This window comes from Procambarus clarkii, chromosome 68 (assembly GCF_040958095.1).
Source record: "Procambarus clarkii isolate CNS0578487 chromosome 68, FALCON_Pclarkii_2.0, whole genome shotgun sequence".
Taxonomy (NCBI): domain Eukaryota; kingdom Metazoa; phylum Arthropoda; class Malacostraca; order Decapoda; family Cambaridae; genus Procambarus; species Procambarus clarkii.
Genome location: NC_091217.1, coordinates 274,743 through 296,624, shown reverse-complemented (window position 1 = coordinate 296,624; position 21,882 = coordinate 274,743). Strand labels below are relative to the sequence as shown.

At 48.4% G+C, this 21,882-nt stretch overlaps 1 protein-coding gene across 2 annotated transcripts in view; it reads left to right on the top strand.

Moving 5' to 3' along the window:
- The window catches only part of corn (cornetto), an 81,824-nt gene that overhangs the window by 9,510 nt on the left and 50,432 nt on the right, over positions 1-21,882 (top strand). For both annotated transcript variants that reach the window (XM_069310737.1, XM_069310736.1), the window contains exon 2: positions 12,042-12,093. The gene's annotated coding sequence lies outside the window, so the exon portion shown is untranslated. The remainder of the gene's footprint in view (positions 1-12,041; positions 12,094-21,882) is intronic.

The window sequence follows — 21,882 nt, the reverse complement described above, 5'->3', positions numbered from 1 at the left end:
TAGGTGTGAGGATGGTGGTGTGGGAGGGATAGTAAGGCTAGGTGTGAGGATGGTGGTGTGGGAGGGATAGTAAGGCTAGGTGTGAGGATGGTGGTGTGGGATAGTAAGGCTAGGTGTAGCAAGGTAGCCCTATAGCCTCTATTGGCGCATGCTGGCGGCCTCGGCTACACCCGCAGCCAGTTCTCCCGCAGTTCACAACCATAGACTATAAGGTTGATCTTGCCTAACTTCTAGAAGCGTTCGAGTCTGGATTAAAGTGCGAGGTCAGGACGTGACTTGACCACTCCCCTTTCTCCGCCTGCCCTTTCTTAAACCATTTATCGCTCAATTGATAAAAATATATTTTGTATACATCTTTTTTAGAGATAAGTTTGAAGGAGTGTTTGGGATGCAGTGTATATACATTTTGTATTGTAACTTACTATAGGGTGTCTTGAACGTCTATATAGCCATAGGCAAAAATGTATATAAATATTAATGAACTAATAATTTAATAATACCGGACCTTGGATTTGGATAGTAGAACATCTCTCAGAACTCTCCCCCCCCCCCCCCCCACACACACACACACACACACACACACACACACACACACACACACACACACACACACTCGTAATTCTGTGGCACGGGTTCGATTCCCGCACGAGGCAGAAACAAATGGGCAAAGTTTCTTTCACCCTGAATGCCCCTGTTACCTAGCAGTAAATAGGTACCTGGGAGTTAGTCAGCTGTCACGGGCTGCTTCCTGGTGTGTGTGTGTGGTGTGAAAAAAAAGTAGTTAGTAAACAGTTGATTGACAGTTGAGAGGCGGGCCGAAAGAGCAAAGCTCAATCCCCAGACACACACACACACACACACACACACACACACACACACACACACACACACACACACACACACACACACACACACACACACACACACACCCTACACCTACACCTGATATAGAGGCTGAAGCAGCCAGGGGGTCGAGGGCTGTACAGGAATATTCCTGAAAACATTACAAAGCACGACTTGCTTAGCCTAGTGAGAAAGAGGAAAGAAAGTAAGTAACCTGGTCACGTGTAAAAACAATTCCGCGATCTTCTGATATTGCGTGCTGCTGCTGCTGCTCTTCCCGCGACACTCCCCGCCTGCACCCCCCACCACTACCCGACGCCCACAATCACACCACACCACCCACTCCACCTCAACAATCACACCACACCATCCACTCCACCTCAACAATCACACTACCCACTACAACCCCCTACACCACAACACACCACCTACCTCGTCACCACAACCACACCACCTACCTCGTCACCACACCACATACTCCACTCTGCCCCCCAACAACCACACACGCCCACGCTGCCGCCCCAGCGCCCCATCATACCATGTCACTCCTAGATTAAGGCCCACCTAGCCAGCTGGATTAGCGTCGTGTGTCGGCACCAGATTGGTGTGCTAATCTTCGCTTAACGCCCTAGCCGCTTAACGGCTGGCCAGAAGCATCTGGCCTAAAACCTTGGACGAACAAATGCATTCTTGTAGATATAGATTTTATGTTCCCATTTCCCAATGTTTCTGCGACGACTGCAACAGCAATAGTGTCTTGCAGGGTATTGTGCAAGTTAATAGTCGACATAAAGTATATAAGAGCAGCCGCAATGATTCCCTGCATCTCAAGTAGAAAATGGGAGCACACCATACAGGTCTCCAGACCAGTAAACAGGTGTCTTCTCTGTCATATCAGCTTCGCTCCAAGGCGCGCACACTGTATTTGAAGACGAGCGTTGGGGTAAAACTGGTGGTGCAGTGGTAACATACTCGCCTCTTGCTTCGCAAGCGATTTGGCCTAGGTTCGTATCCTGACCGGGAAGGATTGACTAGGCGCCAGTCATTAACTGCACGCCTCTGGTCCCCCAGCAGTGAATGGGTACCTGCTTGTTAAAATATTTGAGGGTCGTATTCCGTGGAAACTGGTGAGTAAGGCTTACCACGAGCTGTGGGAAGGGAAAGCTGTTTCACCCTGGTTGGGAACCGGTCGGCCGAGCGGACAGCACGCTGGACTTGTGATCCTGTGGTCCCGGGTTTGATCCCGGGCGCCGGCGAGAAACAATGGGCAGAGTTTCTTTCACCATATGCCCCTGTTACCTAGCAGTAAAATACGTACCTGGGTGTTAGTCAGCTGTCACGGGCTGCTTCCTGGGGGTGGAGGCCTGGTCGAGGACCGGGCCGCGGGGACACTTAGTCCCGAAATCATCTCAAGATAACCTCTAGATAACCTCAAGGTAACAGGAGTCGGCAGTCGTCTCTTTCTGTATCCACCCGTTAAAAAAAAAGTAGTCACAGCCACAGTGCACGTGGACAATGTGTGAAACCCTGACTTTGCTTCAGTGAAAGCCTCGGGCCCCCTAGAGGATTCAGTTGAAATCCAGGTTGCATGGTTTTTTGAGCATGTCGTGGTCCAGTAGGTTAAGGTGTGCGCTTGGGAATGTGCAGGTATGAATCCTCTTCATGGCTCCTGCTGGTTGTCTCAATGACCTCATTCTTTTCTTCCCTGTCCTGTATTTTCTGAAATTGTCTTCCTATTGAAGCTCCCTCTGCAAGACGTTCCCGTATCTCCTCCTCGGGTAGTTCTCACCCTTACGCACTTTTTTCCTCATAATAATTCATCTATACTTTTAAGTCTTTCTCTGGCATTGCCATTTCCCGTCATCATTCATATGGATATGAAATAACATTAACTAATTCCATGTGTCGGTTGATTTTTCCTTTCGCGGAAGTGCATGGCTCCCCGAGTGTGTCTAGCCTCGCCATCCTGCTTGATGGAGTTCTGGGAGTTCTTCTACTCCCCAAGCCCGGCCAGAAGCCAGGCTTGACTTGTGAGAGCTTGGTCCACCAGGCTGTTGCTTGCAGCGGCCCGCAGCAAGCAGGCAAACATATCCACCACAGCCTGGTTGGTCCAGCACTTTTAGAAAATAATATAGTTTTATCTTGATGTCCACGGTTGTTCCCACAGTATTCCTTATGCTTGCTGAGAGGAGGATGTTTTCCTCCGTTCCTGTGTTCTTTCTTTATGGCTCACCGTCCTTGGTTCTCTCTTGCTGGTCTCGGGGTTACTCGTCATTTCCCGAGTGGTGGTAGTGGTGATGGTGGTGGTGGTGGTGCCATTACTGTGAGTAAGAGCCAGTGAGACGTGTATTGCCTGCACCTTCACTTTTATGCCTTTGTAAACACCGTCACGGCTGCTGGACTAGTTAAGTCTCCTGCAGGTGGGTTTCCTCTCTTGTGTACACCTGGCTCTTTTTGTCGAGCAAGTTGTGAAGAAAGAAGCTCTCTTCCACCTTTCTATTTCCTCTCACTTTTGTGTTGCCATGTCACCATCTCCCACTCCCCTACATTATCACACTTTCTACCCTCTTCCATCTCTGTTTCCCTTCTGTATCTCTCTCACCTCTCACCATCCCTCACCTGGACTTTCACCTACGTCTCTCACCTGTACCTCTCAGATGATGGTGTTTCGCCGCGTCATCCAGCAGTCAGTCTCATTTTAGTAGGTTTGTCAAGAACTCTTCCTGTACACGGTTATCTGTCAAGCTTTTGCTTCAAGCTTGAAATGGGTCGGTAATGTACCTGGAAGCTTGGGGAGCAAGCTTCATGTGCCCAGGTCGGGCCCGAGCCCTCTGAGGTGTGGTGAGGAAGGTCTTGCCTTGCAGGCACGAGAGTTCTTTTACCTGGTGCCAGTGAGCTCACATAACCTGCTTTTGACAAGCTGGGTAAAGGGATCCATTTGCAGCTGTCAAGAGACAGTAGGTTAGTGCTCCCTACAGGTAACCTCAGTATAGACCACACATCTTGTTAGACCTACTTGTTTTTCCTACATATTCTCCCTTTCCCTTGTCTCTCTTCCCCCCCCCCTCTCTCCCCTTTTCCCATCTCTCTCTCCTCCTTCCCCATCTCTCTCTCTCTCCCCCTTCCCCATCTCTCTCGCTCTCTCCCCCTTCCCCATCTCTCTCGCTCTCTCCCCCTTCCCCATCTCTCTCGCTCTCTCCCCTCCCCCTATCATAGCACACACGGACTTGAGTGGAGGCGCACGTACACACGGGAAGTATGGTTGTGGAGGCGCCAAGGTAAGAGACCATCCAAGAGAGCGCCACCTGCAGGTATTGGGAGAGAGTATTGAGGTGACGGGAGGCAGGTGGGGGGAGAGGCAGGAGGCCAGCAGTGGGCACATGGTAGCGGCCGGGGGTCATGTTGGCCTGCCTGCTGGCCTCTGCACCTGCTCAATCGTCTCCAGTATACTGCTACATTTGACAAAATCAGATCATCATAACTTAGTGAAGCATGTGTCCAGTGAAGCATGTATTGAACGATGTAGATCACTGCGCGGTGATCATCTTGTCCGGTCAATAATTTGTAAGCATAAAGAATGGAAAGTCAACCTCAACTGTAAAAATGTGGAGTTTGGCAATGGTCATTGTGCGCGCGGCGGTGCCGGCTCTTGGCAGCTGAGTCAACCAGGAGGGTGTTAAAGACTATGTGATTGTATCATTCCCTTAGGGCGGCTGGTGGGAGAGGAATGGGTTGAATGGTAGGGATGTTCTCACATAGTTGTGCTTGTGGGGGATTGAGCTTCGGCTCTTTGGTTTAAGCCTATTGGGCTCTATTATGTCTTGTTTGAAGCTGTGTATGTACTCTACCTCCACCATGTCACTTCCTAATGCAGTCCATTTGTTAACTACTGACATGGAAAGAATTCTTTCTAACGTCCCTATGATTCATCTGGAGACTAAATTTCCACCCGAGTTCGTGTTTTATCCATGCTAAATAGTTTGTCTATCTGTCTATCATGTCTCCCTTAACTCTGTCTTTCAGTGTCCTGAGGTTTAACTCCCGTAGTCTTTCCTCGTAGCTCATACCTCTTAGCTCGGGGACTAGCCTGGTGGCATGCCTCTGAATCTTTTCTAACTTCGTTTTGTGTTTGACTAGATGTGGACTTCACACTGCAGCTGCATACTCCAGTATTGGTCTGACATGTGTGGTATACAAGGTTCTGAAAAATTTCTTACACAAGTTTCTAAAGGCAGTTCTTATGTTTGCCAGCCTCGCATTTGACGAGGCTGATGATATCGTTTTGATGTGGGCTTCCGGGGACAGATCTGGTGTGATATCAACTCCCAGATCTTTCTCGCTTCCTGATTCCTGAAGGATTTCATCTCCCAACTGGCATCTTGTGTGCCCTGCTTGCTTCACCTATGTTCATTACTTTACACTTCCTTGAGTTAAACTCCAGTAGCCATTTGTTGGACTATTCCTTCAGCCTGTCCCTGTCATCTTGTAATCTCCTGCTTTCCTTTCTTCGCTGTTCCATAATTTTGGCAACGTCAGCAAACATTGAGATGAATGAGTCTATACCCTCTGGAAGATCATTTACGTATATCAGCAGCAGGATGGGTGTGGGTGGTGTGGGGATGGAACAGTCAAACTGAGAAACAGGTAGGCAGGAGGGGGGGGGGGGAGGGGTAGGGAGTTTGGTGTTGATACTGGTGAGAGGTGAGGTGAGGTGCTTGCCTCACTCCTATCATCTTACCTCACCTGTCCTCCGCCTGCCACCTGGCTTAACGCCCGCCCTCACCTGCTCCCTACACAACCCCTCACTCTGCTCCCCTTTACCATCCTACCATATATATGTCTTAATCCTCTTAGCTCCAGGCTGTGTATCCGTTAAAACTGAAACTGAAAATAAGTTTATTGAGGTATAACTGCACACAGAAATAACATCACATGAGACCAGAAGGCATGGCAGGATGTGCAGAATACCCCCGTTGAAGAGCAGAGGTGCAATGGGTGCTCTGAGAGAGAACTATCAACATCAGAGGCCCGAGACTATTCAACACGCTTCCACTACACATAAGGGACATAACTGGCCGACCCCCTCAGTGTTCAAGAGAGAGAACTCGATAAGCACCTCCAAAGGATACCTGATTAACTTGGCTGTGAGTCATACGTCAGGTTGCGAGCACCGCAACCTGCCGTTCCGGCAGAAATATTGCCGGAACAACCGTGGACATTTTCAAGAGGAAACTAGATTTATTCCTCCAAGGAGTGCCGGACCAACCGGGCTGTGGTGGGTATGTGGGCCTGCGGGCCGCTCCAAGCAACAGCCTGGTGGACCAAACTCTCACAAGTCGATCCTGGCCTCGGGCCGGGCTTGGGGAGTAGAAGAACTCCCAGAACCCCATCAACCAGGTATCACCCGCGTCCAACAGCCTGGTTGACCAGTCCTGCAACGAGGAGGCCTGGTCGAGGACTGGTCCGCGGGGACGCTAAGCTACGAAATCCAAGCAAGGTATAGTAAAGCAAGGTAACCCCTTGCTTTACTATAGCCGGGCTTTAAACATTACTTATGTCTACTTAGTAAAGTCTATTTAATATTTTTGGTGGCAGGTGCAAGTGCAAGGCAGGTGTGGGATGAGAGGCGTGCGTATGGTGGGAGGCAGGTGTGTGATGAGAGGCGTGCGTATGGTGGGAGGCAGGTGTGTGATGAGAGGCGTGCGTATGGTGGGAGGCAGGTGTGTGATGAGAGGCGTGCGTATGGTGGGAGGCAGGTATGGGATGAGAGGCGTGCGTATGGTGGAAGGCAGGTATGGGATGAGAGGCGTGCGTATGGTGGGAGGCAGGTGTGGGACAAGACGGCGAGGCTGGTGTAGTGTGAGGTGACCTTGTAACCTTCCCTCTCCTGGGTTGTGAGCTTGACGAGTTAATAATCCCCTGACCCTTGACCTCGCCTCAATAATGACTGTGTAACCCAGCTACACCCTCGTGTTTACATTCACCAAGAGCACTGCATCATCTTGAAATGAATGGTTTACCTCCCGCCAGGTAAACTTGAGGTGCGTTTATAGTGTTTACACAACGTATAACTATATATTATTGATGGAAACATTTACCTGGTGGACCTGGGGGTCGGGAGAGGGAGGCGGGGTGGTTGCGTGCATCCTGTGCGTCATCTGACATCAGAGGCCCGAGACTGTTCAACACGCTCCACTACACATAAGGGACATAACTGGCCGACCCCTCACAGTGTTGAAGAGAGAACTATCAACATCAGAGGCCCGAGACTGTTCAACACGCTTCCACTACACATAAGGGACATAACTGGCCGACCCCTCACAGTGTTGAAGAGAGAACTATCAACATCAGAGGCCCGAGACTGTTCAACACGCTTCCACTACACATAAGGGACATAACTGGCCGACCCCTCACAGTGTTGAAGAGAGAACTATCAACATCAGAGGCCCGAGACTGTTCAACACGCTTCCACTACACATAAGGGGCATAACTGGCCGACCCCTCAATGTTCTAGAGAGAACTTGATAAACCCCTCCAAAGGATACCTGATCAATCAGGCTGTGATTCATACATCAGGTTGCGAGCAGCCGCGTTCTACAGCCTGGTTGCCCGGTTCAGCAACGAGGAGACCTGGTCGAGGACCGGGCCGCGGGGACGCTAAGCCCTGAAATCATTGCAAGGTAAGGTAAGGCCATGTGCGAGTGAGGTCGCAATTGCAGAGAGTGCACGAGGTATGAAGCAAGAGAGAGAGTGCAGAAGACTACAAGGAAGTCCTCTAACTGCTCCTTTCGTGCATTGGGTCGAGAGAAGTTACCTTCGAGGCTTCAAAAGCCTCTTGTCAGTTGCAGATCAGAAGCCCTGGCAGAGCTGTATAAAGGTATGAAATACAACAAGAATGTTCTGGGACGTCACGTCTCTTGTGAGTGTTCCTGTGTGTGTGATGTGTGTACTCGTTCATATCCTTTGTGGTTTTCCTTCTATCAGAAGATCTGGTTGTGCCTTGTTCTCTGTGTGTCGTTTATAATTCGAACAAATTTACCGGCAGGACGGCCGTGTGCTCAGGTGAAACTCTCCTCTTGTGGTTCACACTCACTTGGAAAACCTTGCGGAAGATATGTTGACTCGTCTGATCACACCACAGTGCCCGAGGAGTATTACTGCTCTGGTCCAGTCCTTCGGGAAAGTCTTGCCAGCATCAGCGAAGGTCGTCTGGAGCGGCGCCACACCCACCACAAACCACAAGCTTGACGATCACAGCCTAGTACTGTATCACTGATTGCGTAGGAATATATGGAGGGGCTGGCCAGAACCGCCAGACCAACTGCTTTCCAATGGACATGTCTGCGGGCCGCTCGAAGCTATAGTCTTTTAGATCAAATTCTTACAAGAACCTTGCCACCCACCACGTCAGACCTCACCATTCTGGGCTCGCATTCCATCCCTCAAAAAGTCGAGACATTCTCATGGTTTGACAAGCGTCCAATTTCTACACATTGATCGTTCCAGAAGCGTGTGAACCTACTTGTATTACCTGTACTCACCTAGTTGTGCTTGCGGGATTTGAGCTCTGGCTCTTTGGTCCCGCCTCTCGACTGTCAGTCACCTGGTGTACAAGTTCCTGAGCCTACTGTGCTCTTATCATATCTACATTTGAAGCTGTGTATGGAGTCGGCCTCTACCACATCACTGCCTAATGCATTCTATTTGTTAACTACTCTGACACTGAAAAGGTCCTTTCTACCGTCCCTGCGGCTCATTTGGGTACTCAGTTTCCACCTGTGTCCCCTTGTTCGTGTTCCACCCGTACAACCGTTCAATGGTTACAAGAGTTTGCTCCCCAAACTGACCTAGGCCCTGGCTTGTTTGGTGATAACACACCGAACAAGGTGAAATTACCACACCTTTATCACCACAGCAAACATGGGTGTGTTTGGTGATAACACGATTGATAAGTTTGTTGCTTGCAGCCACCTGCAGGCCCACGGAGACCGCTGTTTATTACTTTGAAAAAATATACATTTTTAAATATTTCGAGAAAGTGTGGGGGGTGGGGTGGAGGAGTGTGAGGGGAAACCTTTGGTGGTGGGGTGACCAGTTACCTTGACGCACAGTCGCCTCTCATTCTCAGGTGTCAACTTTGTGAAAGAGAAAACATGCACTCCCTTGAACATTATATTGTAGAATGTCTCATATTGACTGACTTTCGCCCTCCTGGGCTGAGGTATGCTGAACTCTGTAAATACTATTGATCGGGGATTCATGGCGTTCAATCCCCGGGAGTCATTGGTGTCCAACCCAATCCCCAACCACTTGGGTTGGACACCATTCCTTCCTGCTTGATGGGGTTCTAGGAGTTCTTCTACTCCTCAAGCCCGGCCCGAGGCCAGGCTTGACTTGAGAGCTTGGTCCAACAGGCTGTTGCTTGGTTGGAATCCAAACTGTTTAGTTCCCCCTTGAAAACTTGTACCGTTGTTCTAGAAATATAATATAATACATGGTGATGAGTTGTGTATCCGTGATGTTGGCAATAGCTTCCAATAGAGTTTACGACAACGGTCCCTCTCATTAGGTTGTCTTAAGACTCCTATCGTATTTCTGGCGGCAATAATCAACACAGCAAGATGTCATGCTTGGTGTGTAGATTAGGGGTTTGATGTGACCCGATCATGACCCAGGTGTTGGGGGGGGGGGGTGATTGCCGGAACCGCCTCTGGCTCTTTGGTCCCGCCTCTCGACTGTCAGTCACCTGGTGTACAGGTTGCTGAGCCTACTGTGCTCTTATCATATCTACATTTGAAGCTGTATTTAACCAGGTATCAACCAGCCTCACGGAAGGCAGAAACGTCGCCTACTCCAGGCGGAGTCTGGGCACCTCACGGCACCTTGGTTCTTCAGTGGTTGTCTTAGTGTCAGCGGCGCCATTGATTAGTAAAGCAATTACACGTGTTTTAGGAGGAGAGGTTGACCTCATTATGATATTTACCAAAAATGTTTCTACGCGTTTATTTTGTTAATCTTATTATATAAAATATTATTTAAGAGAAAATGGCACCTCTGCTCTTCACTGGTTCTATTCTGCATTTTCTTCCATATTGTTCACTCCAGTACGTTGTTATTTTTCTGTGTAGATTTGGAACCTGGCCTTCCAGTATCTTCCACGTGTATATTATTTGATATCTCTCTCGCCTCCATTCTAGTGAGTACATTTGGAGAGCTTTGAGACGATCCCAATAATTTAGATGCTATATCGTGTCTATGTATGCCGTATATGTTCTCTGTATTCCCTCTTATTTCAACAATCTCTCCTGCTCTGAAGGGGGAAGTGAGTACTGAGCAGTACTCAAGACGGGACAACACAAGTGATTTGAAGAGTACAACCAATGTGACGGGATCCCTGGGTTTGGATCTTATGGACCCACAAATAGCATCAGCCCATCGATCTGCCATGTGTTATAGAGTATATCACATTTTGACTTTGGGAATTTTTACATGAAAATATGATGTATTATTCGACAGGACACGTTGGCCTCTCGGGGAGTTGACTATTCCCGGGCTCGATCACTTCTCTAGCCTTATGAATGCTTCTCCTGGCAGTAGGGTTGTGGTCTGAGGCTGTAGCGTGGGCGGCCGCCGGTGTTGGTGAAGGAGCTGCCCCAGGGGGGGGGGTTGTGGTGATTGGCGAGTGATGACGTGTTATAACACAGTACCGGAAGCAAGCGTGGTGCCGCTCTCTCTCATCACGGCCAGGCAGGGGGCCTCCACCGGGCTCCCTCAGGATTAGAAGTTGGTAGCGCGGGTGTTGAATAGTAGGAGGAGGTGGGGGGGGGGGGGTTCACCTTGTGCGGATATTGGTTGGTGAGGGACTCCTTGTTGGGGTGGGTGTGGCCCCCCACCAGGTGTGGGTGTGGCTGTGGCTGTGTGATCACTAGTTTATATTGGTCAGTGTGTGTGTGTGTGTGTGTGTGTATTCACCTAGTTGTGTTTGCGGGGGTTGAGCTCGGCTCTTTCGGCCCGCCTCTCAACTGTCGATCAACTGTTTCTACTACTATTTTTTTTCTCCGCACCACACACACACACACACCCCAGGAAGCAGCCCCTGACAGCTGACTAACTCCCAGGTACCTACTTACTGCTAGGTAACAGGGGGCATAGGGTGAAAGAAACTGCCCATCGTTTCTCGCCGGCCCCCGGGATCGAACCCGGAACCACAGGACCACGTGTGCAGCGTGCTGTCCGCTCGGCCGGCCGGCTCCCTTGTGTGTGTGGAAAATTGTATGTATTCTCTTATGAATGAATGAATACATCAAGTCGTGTAGGCTGGAGCTGTGCCGCGGGAGCTTAGTGGTGACTCACTTTCCCCATAAGGGAGGCTACAAGAACAGATGACTTCTGAGTCTAGCAGACTTAAGATCTCCCCCTTCAACAGCTCATCTTAAGGTTGACCTTACCTATGTTCCCTGGAACACTCATCAAACGGTGTTAACCAGGTCACAAATACTGCTGCGTGAATGTGAAAGTTCGGCTAAGAAACAGTGCCCAAGCGTTTGTGTCTATCATCGAATCCAGGGGCCAGATTAACGAAGCAATTGCGCAAGCACTTACGAACTTTGTACATCTTTCCTCAATCTTTGACGGTTTAGGTTACATTTATTAAACAGTTTACAAGCATGAAAACTTCCCAATCAACTGTTGTTTATTGTTATAAACAGCCTCCTGGTGCTTCGGAACCCATTAACGGTTTAATAATTGTAAACAAAGCCGCCAAAGATTGAGAAAAGATGTGTAGGTTCGTAAGTGCTTGTGTAACTGCTTCGTGATTCTGGCCCCTGGTCAATATCGCTGGTCAATATATTCCCTCACGCTTACCTCTCAAGTCACCGGGAGACTTGAGCAAGTCGTGAGTGTCATTCACTCCATTACAGCAGAGCGGACGGGGCAAGGCTGTAAATATATAGACTAATGGGTGTCCTTGACATAATGTTACCTAAATGCGCTTTTTTATAATGCTTTATTATTGCTTTCTCAGGTATAGATGTGATACAGATGCTGGGATGAAGTTGTTACAGAGGAGAAGAGCAGCAGCCCACGAAGGAACTCGCAGCATTATGCTAACTGTTAATGACAGGAACAAATGTGCAGTTTTTAGGTATAGTGAAGTAAGCCGGGAATTGTGTGATGATATGATCTTATCCTTGCAGGAGAGGCAGCAGCTGTTGCTGAGGCTGGCGACGGTCATCTCCCGGGGGGCAGGTGAGTGTTGCTGCACCACGGGTGTTACACCTGCACACTGGGGCAGGGGAGTGTTGCTGCACCACGGGTGTTACACCTGCACACTGGGGCAGGGGAGTGTTGCTGCACCACGGGTGTTACACCTGCACACTGGGGCAGGGGAGTGTTGCTGCACCACGGGTGTTACACCTGCACACTGGGGCAGGGGAGTGTTGCTGCACCACGGGTGTTACACCTGCACACTGGGGCAGGGGAGTGTTGCTGCACCACGGGTGAGGGTGGTGGAGGGGGACTGATGATGGCTGCGCCTGGAGTTGTGCACCAAAGGAAGGTGGCGGTCACGTTATTATCCTGGTGCTTGAGGGCGTCGTGGCGACGCCTGGCGGGCGGGTGTCGGCTGAACAATATCTCCCAGGGTTTGTGGCTGCTCGTGGCCGCTTACAGCGCTCTAGATGTGCTTCCAGGGTCTAGCGTCTGCTCCTGAGCCCCGCCCTTCGACCATCAGTAGTTCACTGCAATGATACTTTCAACTGGAGTTATAAAACCACGGCAATGTATCATTTTCTGAAGTAAGTGAAGTGTGTGGCGATGGGGTGAAGGGGGATACTATGGTAAACTATGGTACAGGCGGCTTGTGACGTGTGAGCAGTGCTTGTATACAGCACTGGTGGCCGGGGAACAGCACTCTGCGATGACTGGTGCTTGTGGCAGGGTGAGACGGTGCTGTCTTGGGAGGACATCATCATGTGCAGGTGGAGTGAGGTGGGAAGTGATCTGAGCAGCCTGGGTGGCCGTGCACGCCACCCAGGCTGGGGGAGTGACGGGCGTGCACGCCACCCAGGCTGGACGTGCACGGGGTGCGGTAGCCGGTCAACAATTACCGTGGGTGATGACGGGCAGTGTAGGTGGTGGTGGGGGCCGGGACCTTCAGCAGGGAACAGTGTACACACACCTTGAAGGCCAGAGAACTAAGGGAAGCAGTTGACGTTGTGACGGTAGTTAGGTCTCCCAGACGGGCAGATACTTCATGGTTTGTGTTCTGAACACGACCACACACCAGACCATGAGACGACGACAAAGTTTCGGTGCGTCGCGGGTCATCATTAAGTCGATTGTGATGGGAGCGAGAGTGATTGATAGAGATTAAGCCACCCAAGAGGTGGCACGGGCATGAATAGCCCGTAAGTGTTAGATTTTTTGGAGTGAATGTGATCTTTGGTGAGCGAGGGAGGCACCGGCACATGGAGTAAAGCAACAGTGAGGCGAGGAGCAGGTAAGATGAGGTCATTTCAGAAGGTAAGCGAAAGGTGAGAAGAAGAAAGATACGGATGGGATGGGTGTGATAATGGGGTGACGGAAGAATGGGAACGTAAGAATAAGAGGAGAAAGAAATGGGGAGGGGGGGGGGGGTAGGCTTGTGTCAGGTCGCGTTTGTTAGAAAGGTTAGAGCAGTTGAGTATGTACTGTGACAGTGAAGTATGAACTGGCCAGTGTGGAGACCTCCCACAACTGACGCTTTCTCACCACAGTTATGAGTGTTGGCGGCTGTGACTGATAACCTTGGACCATGTTACTTTTGGTCATTGGACCACCTTCCCTGCCACTCACCTCTTTCTCTATCCCATAGTGCAGTGCCTTCTCTCGGGCACTGCACCCTAGGCCTCCTGCCGCTCTCCTCTGTCCCGTCTATCCTATCATGAAACATGTCCTACCTTGAGGTTACCTTGAGGTGCTTCCGGGGCTTAGCGTCCCCGCGGCCCGGTCGTCGACCAGGCCTCCTGGTTGCCGGACTGATCAACCAGGCTGTTGGACGCGGCTGCTCGCAGCCTGACGTATGAGTCACAGCCTGGTTGATCAGGTATCCTTTGGAGGTGCTTATCCAGTTCTCTCTTGAACACTGTGAGGGGTCGGCCAGTTATACCCCTCGGGTATATATATTAATGTCGGGTTAAGACACGACTTGACCAATAGACGCTATGCCTGTGAGGAATAGCGGTTCGTAGTTAAGCGCCTCGGGTCACTCTCTCATAGTATGGACACAGCGTTTGTTGTGTTCCGGGTCACGTGTCCCAGATGGTATACCCCCCGTCAGTATAGTGCTCGTGTCTGAGCTTCCTTCAGTGCCCACGCTGAGATGTCCACGTACACGGCCAAGGTTGAACAGGTTTTCAGAAGCACTCTTGAGACTGTCAATATTGGCCAGTGTCACCTGCGCTGACGGCCGGCCTTCTTTGTGTGTGAAGGAGTAGTGGTGGGGTGTGCGTACACACGGGGGGGGGGGCAGGTGTGAGAGCTGGGAGGGACGCGGGCGGCGCCACACACCTGGTGGTGGTGGTGTCCTGGTGCTGTGTGGCCGGAAGTGGTGAGGTTCTTGTGAGGTGGCTTCCCTCACCGACGCTGACCTTTGCTACCATCGCTCACCCACCTCATACCAACTTCCTCGCCTCTACCTGCCCACCCCGGCGTGAGGGGGGGGGGGGGCCTCCGACCCCGGCGTTGGGGAACTGAATTGAAATAATGGTTTTGTACATTTATAGTTTGCACAAATTTACAGTAAATTATTTACCTACAAAAGTCATAATAATATGCCATGTCTGTAATCATGAACTGTATGCTCAACAATTACAGTCAGAAGCTAAATTTATCAATTATTTTAAAATCATTATTTATCAAATTCAGTCTGAAACAATATTGGTAAGAACTTGCACAAATGGTTGCAATAATGGCTGGATTAAACAGGTGTGCATAACTCTCAATCACACTTTACATTTTGGCATAATATGAGTAACATTTAGCTTGCAACTTGAAAGGTGATGTGTATTGGAAATGTAGAGTAGAGTGTAGTGAGGGGCCAGACTTACCTTCAAGTTACTTCAGGCGGTTCCCAGGATTAACGTCCCCGGGGGATCGGCTTTTAACCGAACATCCTGGTTGACGGCCTGGTCGACCAGGCTATTGGTCTTGGCTGCTTGCAGTCTCACCAAGGAATCAAAGCCCGGTTGATCAGGTACCATTTGGAGGATATAATTATGCTTATATAATTATTCTGGTTCCAGGGAGCCGGTCGGCCGAGCGGACAGCACGCTGGACTTGTGATCCTGTGGTCCTGGGTTCAATCCCAGGCGCCGGCGAGAAACAATGGGCAGAGTTTCTTTCACCGTATGCCCCTGTTACCTAGCAGTAAAATAGATACCTGGGTGTTAGTCAGCTGTCACGGGCTGCTTCCTGGGGGTGGAGGCCTGGTCGAGGACCGGGCCGCGGGGACACTAAAAAGCCCCGAAATCATCTCAAGATAATCTCAAGATGCTCCCTTCGTGAACACTATAGGAGAGTGCCTAGTTAATAAGTTCTTATATTTAAAGGGAGAGTGTTGAAAGCTTATGGCATTCTCTTAGTGCACCTATTGCACCCTTAATGTTCAAAGAGGCTATTTTGAAGCGTCATGCCTCTTGGTCACGTAAGACATTATTTATATGGGCACATTTTGATCCGGTCTAATATTGTTTACATGTAAATTTTTATGCCTCTCTCTCCACCTGCGCTCCAGGGAGTAAAATCTCTGAACTATAAACCGTCCCAAACATTTAGATGATTTATTGAAGGAATTCGAGCAATAAAAGCTCTCGGCACGCTCTCCAGCATTGAAGCACACAGTTTGTGCAACAATTTTCCGCTCTTGATAGAACGTTAAAAAAAAATAACATCGTTGGTTTGCTATCTCGCTTTTGAATGGTTCTTGTTTTAAAATGTCAATCATTATTTTTTATTTGTAACAGCAATTTTATTGTGTTCTTTAAGGGGTCGTCCGGCATGATTACTCCGAAATAATTTATATTGTTTTTTATTTTAATAGTATAATTTGACCACATTTTATGAGGTTTCCGTTTTGATTACTTCGTTTTTTTCATAATGAAGGAGGTAGAGCGTGTCTTCATTAAACGTGATGTTTAACGATGATAAGTTCCAGCTCCTGCCCTATGGAAAAAAAACGGAAACCTCATATACAAGTCAAATTACATTTTTGAAAGAATGGCAATGCTAAAGACTTTGAGTCATCCTGTCGGAAGACCTTATTTTAAAGAACACAGTAAGGTAGCAGTCACATCTGCAAGAAAAATAGCAGTAGCAGGCTGGATAACAAGAACCTTTCAAACAAGAGATGCCATACCAATGATACTTTTCAAGACATTAGTGCTGTCTGCGGTGGAATACCGTTGCACACTCACAGCCCCATTAGGATAAGCCTTTAAGGACTCAGTCCTTCAAGAGATCAATGGTATATGACTTCATATAGGCTGCTTCCTGAAATTCTCTCTCATATTTGCCACATTATTTGTATTTATGGTGGAGTAGGTTGAAATCACCGAGAAAGATGATGATTGAGAGGTTCTATTTCAAGTTGTTGACCATTTAACTGTTGAGGTCTCGCATCGGGAGACTTGCACATGAGGAGGACAAGTGCATTTTAGATATCTATTTAGATTAAATGATTATCAGCACGTCAATATATAATATGTGTTGGTATGAGTGGTGATGAGAGAGCGTGCAGTCGTGCTTCTGGAGCAGATGGTGAGGGGAGGACAGGGTGCACAACCCTCCCGGGACCACTCACACGCCAGGTTAATGCTCTCAAGTCCTCACCGCTACTTCCTATTTCGTATCAAAGTTATCTGAGTAAACGATATCGTGTTTTGAGAGTAAATTAATGCATTGGAAGTGGAAGATAGCCATTTTGTAATTGTGCTCACGCGCAGCTAGCCAACTGAACCACAGTGGAGTGGGATCTAGCTCTTGGATCTCGCCTCTTAGCAATTAGGTATCAATGAATATTTTGCAGGCGATGGGTCACAATAAAGTGGCTAAAGTATGATGACCAGACCATACACTAGAAGGTAAAGGGACGACGACGTTTCGGTCCGTCCTGGACCATTCTCAATCGACCGAAACGTCGTCGTCCCTTCACCTTCTAGTGTGTGGTCTGGCCATCAACGAATATTTGGTATGAAGGTTTCAGTGACCCATTATACTTGTTCTTGAGGTTGAGGCAACTATAGACCACTGCCTGTGGCAGGAAGTCACTGCCTTACACAAAGGGAATTTGGCAAATATAATTGTAATAAGTCTATTAACTGGTAACTAATGACTATGGCTTTAGTACAGATTGTGAAGAACATGATAGTTCTGTGCCAGTGCCTCGAGACGATGGCACTAGCAATATGTTCAAGACTCGTAGCCTTGTTGGGGGGGGGGGTAAAATGGTATTAAAGAGCCATTTTCCCTCAACAGGCTGAAACACCAAGTCACTGAATGACTCGAACATCCATCTCTATAGAGAAAGAAAACAAAGGCTGACTTGAGAAATGCAGAATTAAAACAGTTTATATTTACAAACCCCAGGAGACACCCTGAACAAAATACCATTAGTGAAATAAACAAAATATTTGTTTAATATAAGCTAAAACAAAAGCCATTTCTTGTCTCGTTTCCTTGCACTAGGTAAACACAACATTCAGTGATGCAAACATGGAGATATGTGAGTGAGCAAACATCACCATTCTTAACATTTTGGAACCTAAATTAAGTGGTGAAAATAACCCTAACCTCGAACCATGTTTCAGGTGTTCTCCCAACTGCCGGCCTTGGAATAGGTCATAACTACGATACTATGTACCTACGCGCGCACACTGGCAGTTTTATTAAGTTAAAAAAATATAAAAACTTGAAACTACCTCAGGCCTCAATATAGTTTAGTCACGGAGTCTTGACACCGATAATTTCCCCGACAACAACAAAGAACAAAAAACTTGCAATTGCTGTACCACAATGAAGTGGTTTTATACGCCTTGAAAGGCAGAACTCTGCAACAGTTGAGACCATGAAAAAATGTGTGTGAAAGAAATAACTGAAAAAGAATTGAGGTATCCGGGGGAGTAGAACTCCCAGACGCTCTCCAGATATACCTGGCGTTACCTTACCTTGCAGTTACCTTGCAATGATTTCGGGGCTCAATGTCCCCGCGGTCCGGTCCTCAGCCTGACGTATGAATCACAGCCTGGTTGATCAGGTATCCTTTGAAGGTGCTTATCAAGTTCTTTCTTGAACACTGTGATGGGTCGGCCAGTTATGCCCCTTGTGTCTAGTGGAAGCGTGTTGAACAGTCTCGGGCCTCTGATGTTAGTAGTTCTCCGAGTACCAATTGCACCTCTGCTTTTCAACGGGGAGCCGAACGGGAGACGAAGTCCTTCACGAAACAGAGAAAGATCTAGGAGTTGGTATCACGCAGAACACGTCTCCCGAAATCTACATAAAAAGAATATCATTATCAGCGGTGTATGCGAGGCTGGCTAACATCAGAACTGTCTTTAGAAACTTGTGTAAGGAATCGTTAAGAGGCGGGACCAAAGAGCCAAAGCTCAACCCCCGCAAGTACAAGTAGGTGAGTACACACACAATCATGTTCTGGCAGCTCCCTATTTACAGAAGAGAGAACCTGCTCACCGACCTTCCAAAACGCCGTCACACAGCTAAAAATAGAATTTCGTATTTGGTCTTGTGTCTTCCTCACACCTTTTCTCCCAGCCCAGGTGGACGTGTGTTGTCACTGTCGGTTTGTCTGTATTTAGAATGCTCGCTCTTTTACACACGCACGCACGCGCATTTTATTTTCTCTTACAAGCATAATTTGAGTTTAGTTTTTTCTGGAAGGGGAAGGGGGGGGGTGCGACCAGAGACCGGATTTATCAAGGTTTTACGCGTCCACAGACGAAACCTGTATATCTTTCCTCGATCCTAGCGGCTTGGTATGTATATTAAGCAGTTGATGAGCTTGGAAACATTACAATCCGAGGTTATTGTTGTAGACATCCTCGTGGTGCGTCGCCCCTCGTAAACTGACCCATAAATGTAGCTTAAGCTTCCATGATTGAGGAAAGATGTACGTGTTTCGTAAGTGAGACGGTGAATGTTCTCAGGGACGGAGGACCACATCTCTGGGGCCAGATTCACGCAGCAGTTAGGCAAGCACTTACAAACCTGTACATCTTTTCTCAAAATTAGGAGGCTTTGTTTACACTTATTAAACAGTTAATGAGCTCCGAAGCACCAGTAGGCTGTTTATAACAATAACAACAGTTGATTGGCAAGTTTTCATGCTTGTAAACTGTTTAATAAGTGTAACTAAAGCCGTCAAAGATTGAGGAAAGATGTACACGTTCGTAAGTACTTGTGTAACTGTTTCGTGAATCTGGCTTCCGGTCTCTCGTGCGAGCACTTCTGACGTCATCCTCCCTCGCTTTAAAAAAAAAAGCTGTATACAAATCGTAAATATGTCCATGTTGGAATATTTATTTTCTTGTGTGATGTGTGACAAGCTGAGGTGTGTGGTGACGTGGTGCTGCCTTCCCCAGGGATCCTGGCCTGGTATGCCTCGCGCGCCTCCCTGGGTTAAAGGCAGCTGCTGGAGGTGTAGCGGTGTGTCAGGGTGTCACGCTCTACACACCTGGCACCTGGGAAGGGGACTTGCTGGTGAACCTGGTTGATACCTGGTTGATGGGGTTCTGGGAGTTCTTCTACTTGCCAAGCCCGACCCGAGGCCAGGCTTGACTTGTGAGAGTTTGGTCCACCAGGCTGTTGCTTGGAGTTGGCGTGAAGGGTTGGCCTTCTCCCCCGGGTACCAGGGAAGGGGGCCCCACCCCTATGCATCAGGGGAGGGGTTCCAGCTCTTGCTGGAACAACAACAAAATGAAAATATAAAAGCAGAGACCGCGTACAAAACTCAGGTAAATCATAACATAGAACGAAAAAGCAAGGTAAAGGATTTGGGTGTACTCATGTCGGAAGACCTTACCTTTAAAGAACACAATAAAGTAGCCGTCACAACTGCAAGAAAAATGACAGGTTGGATAACAAGAACTTTTCACACTAGAGATGCTATACTGATGATGATTCTCTTCAAGACGCTAGTGCTCTCTAGAGTGGAGTACTGCTGCACACTGACAGCCCCTTTCAAAGAGGGAGAAATTGCTGACCTGGAGAGCGTGCAGAGATCCTTTACTGCTAGAATCCACTCAGTAAAACATTTAAACTATTGGGACCGACTGAAATGCCTAAATCTGCATTCCCTTGAGCGCAGGCAGAAGAGATACATAATAATTTACACGTAGAAAATAATAGAGGGGCTGGTTCCAAACCTGCACACAGAAATAACATCACATGAGACCAGAAAGCATGGCAGGATGTGCAGAATACCTCCGTTGAAAAACAGAGGTGCAATAGGTATCCTGAGACAGAACTCTTATCAACATCAGATGCCCGAGACTGTTCAACACGCCTCCTCTTCACATAAGGGACATATGAACTGGCCAACCCCTCACAGTGTTCAGGAGAGAACTGGATAAGCACCTCCAAAGGATACCTGATCAACCAGGCTGTGACTCATACGTCAGGCTGCGAGCAGCCGCGTCCAACAGCCTCGTTGACCAGTCCAGCAACCAGGAGGCCTGGTCGACGACCGGGCCGCGGGGACGCTAAGCCCCGGAAGCACCTCAAGGTAACCTCAAGGTAAAGTGTACCAACAGGAGGCCCGCGGCTCTTGTTAACACTCAGTAAGAGGCCCGCGGTCCATGAACCTCCAGCCAGGGAACACAAATATATTAGTGGAAGGAAGGTGGAGAAGTGTGGAGTGGGGGAGCTTGTGCGGGAGTTCCTGCAGGAAGTTCCTGATCAGCAAGCTTAATTAGACACACGCTAATTGGATTTGCGGAACGCTAAAAGTAATAACCTTTGTAATCACCTAATGATTAGGGAAGTCTGACAAGCTGATCTACAAATTTTGATAAGTAAACTGCTAACAAGTAGATTAGAGGTAAACCAAATTACCGTTTACACGGGAAGGGGGGGGGTGTTGATGTGTTGATGAGCGAGTGATGACTCACTGGGGGTGGTGATGAGTATGGGTCCTCAACAACAGAGTAGTCATCGGTACAGTACCATATGTTTATATGGTACTGAATCGACTTGAGAATGGTCCAGGACGGACCGAAACGTCGTCGTCCCTTCACCTTCTAGTGTGTGGTCTGGTCAACATATGTTTATATATATAAAGGACACGGATAAATGAGTTAGGAAATATAATTGCTGATATATTGAACATTATCTAACCTGTCCTAATAGAGCGAACACTGCTTGAGTAGGACCGACGTAAATCTGTGTATTTACGTTTGTAGGTTAGAGTAGCATTTTAAAAGCACTACAATCACCTGTGGTTGATGCTTCAATAAATCAGTGAATTATATGTTTAACGGATGTCTAACCCAGTCCACGGAGGACAAGAAATGAATATATGCTGGTTAGCATTGTAAATGTGTGGCCACGTTTATGGTAGAAAATAATAGAGCTTCGCATGTTGACGTATATTCTACTTAAGGCCAAAAACTGTCGCGAAAAAATGGTAGCGGCTCGCGAAATTGACATACTGACCCGTTTTCTGTTCGTGGTCCTCTGGTAGGTTAGAATAGGGCACTTTAGTACGAGTTTTTTGACGTTAGGACACCTTAAGAGGTCGGCCTGCTTTATCGAGTAATAATAAAAACCGGGATCACTGGGTTGTTTCAAGCGTAGGTTTGACACACACGAGTGGATACAAATAGGAGCTGCCTCGTAGCATGTGCCTTCTGCACGTCTATTGTGGTGTTTTTGTAATACTGCAGACCAGCTGTGAGGGGGGGGGTAGGCCCGGGGGGGGGAGGAGGGACCGGGGCGTGTAGATAGGGGATCCACGAAGCTGTGAAGAGACACGAGTGTGAGGGTGGG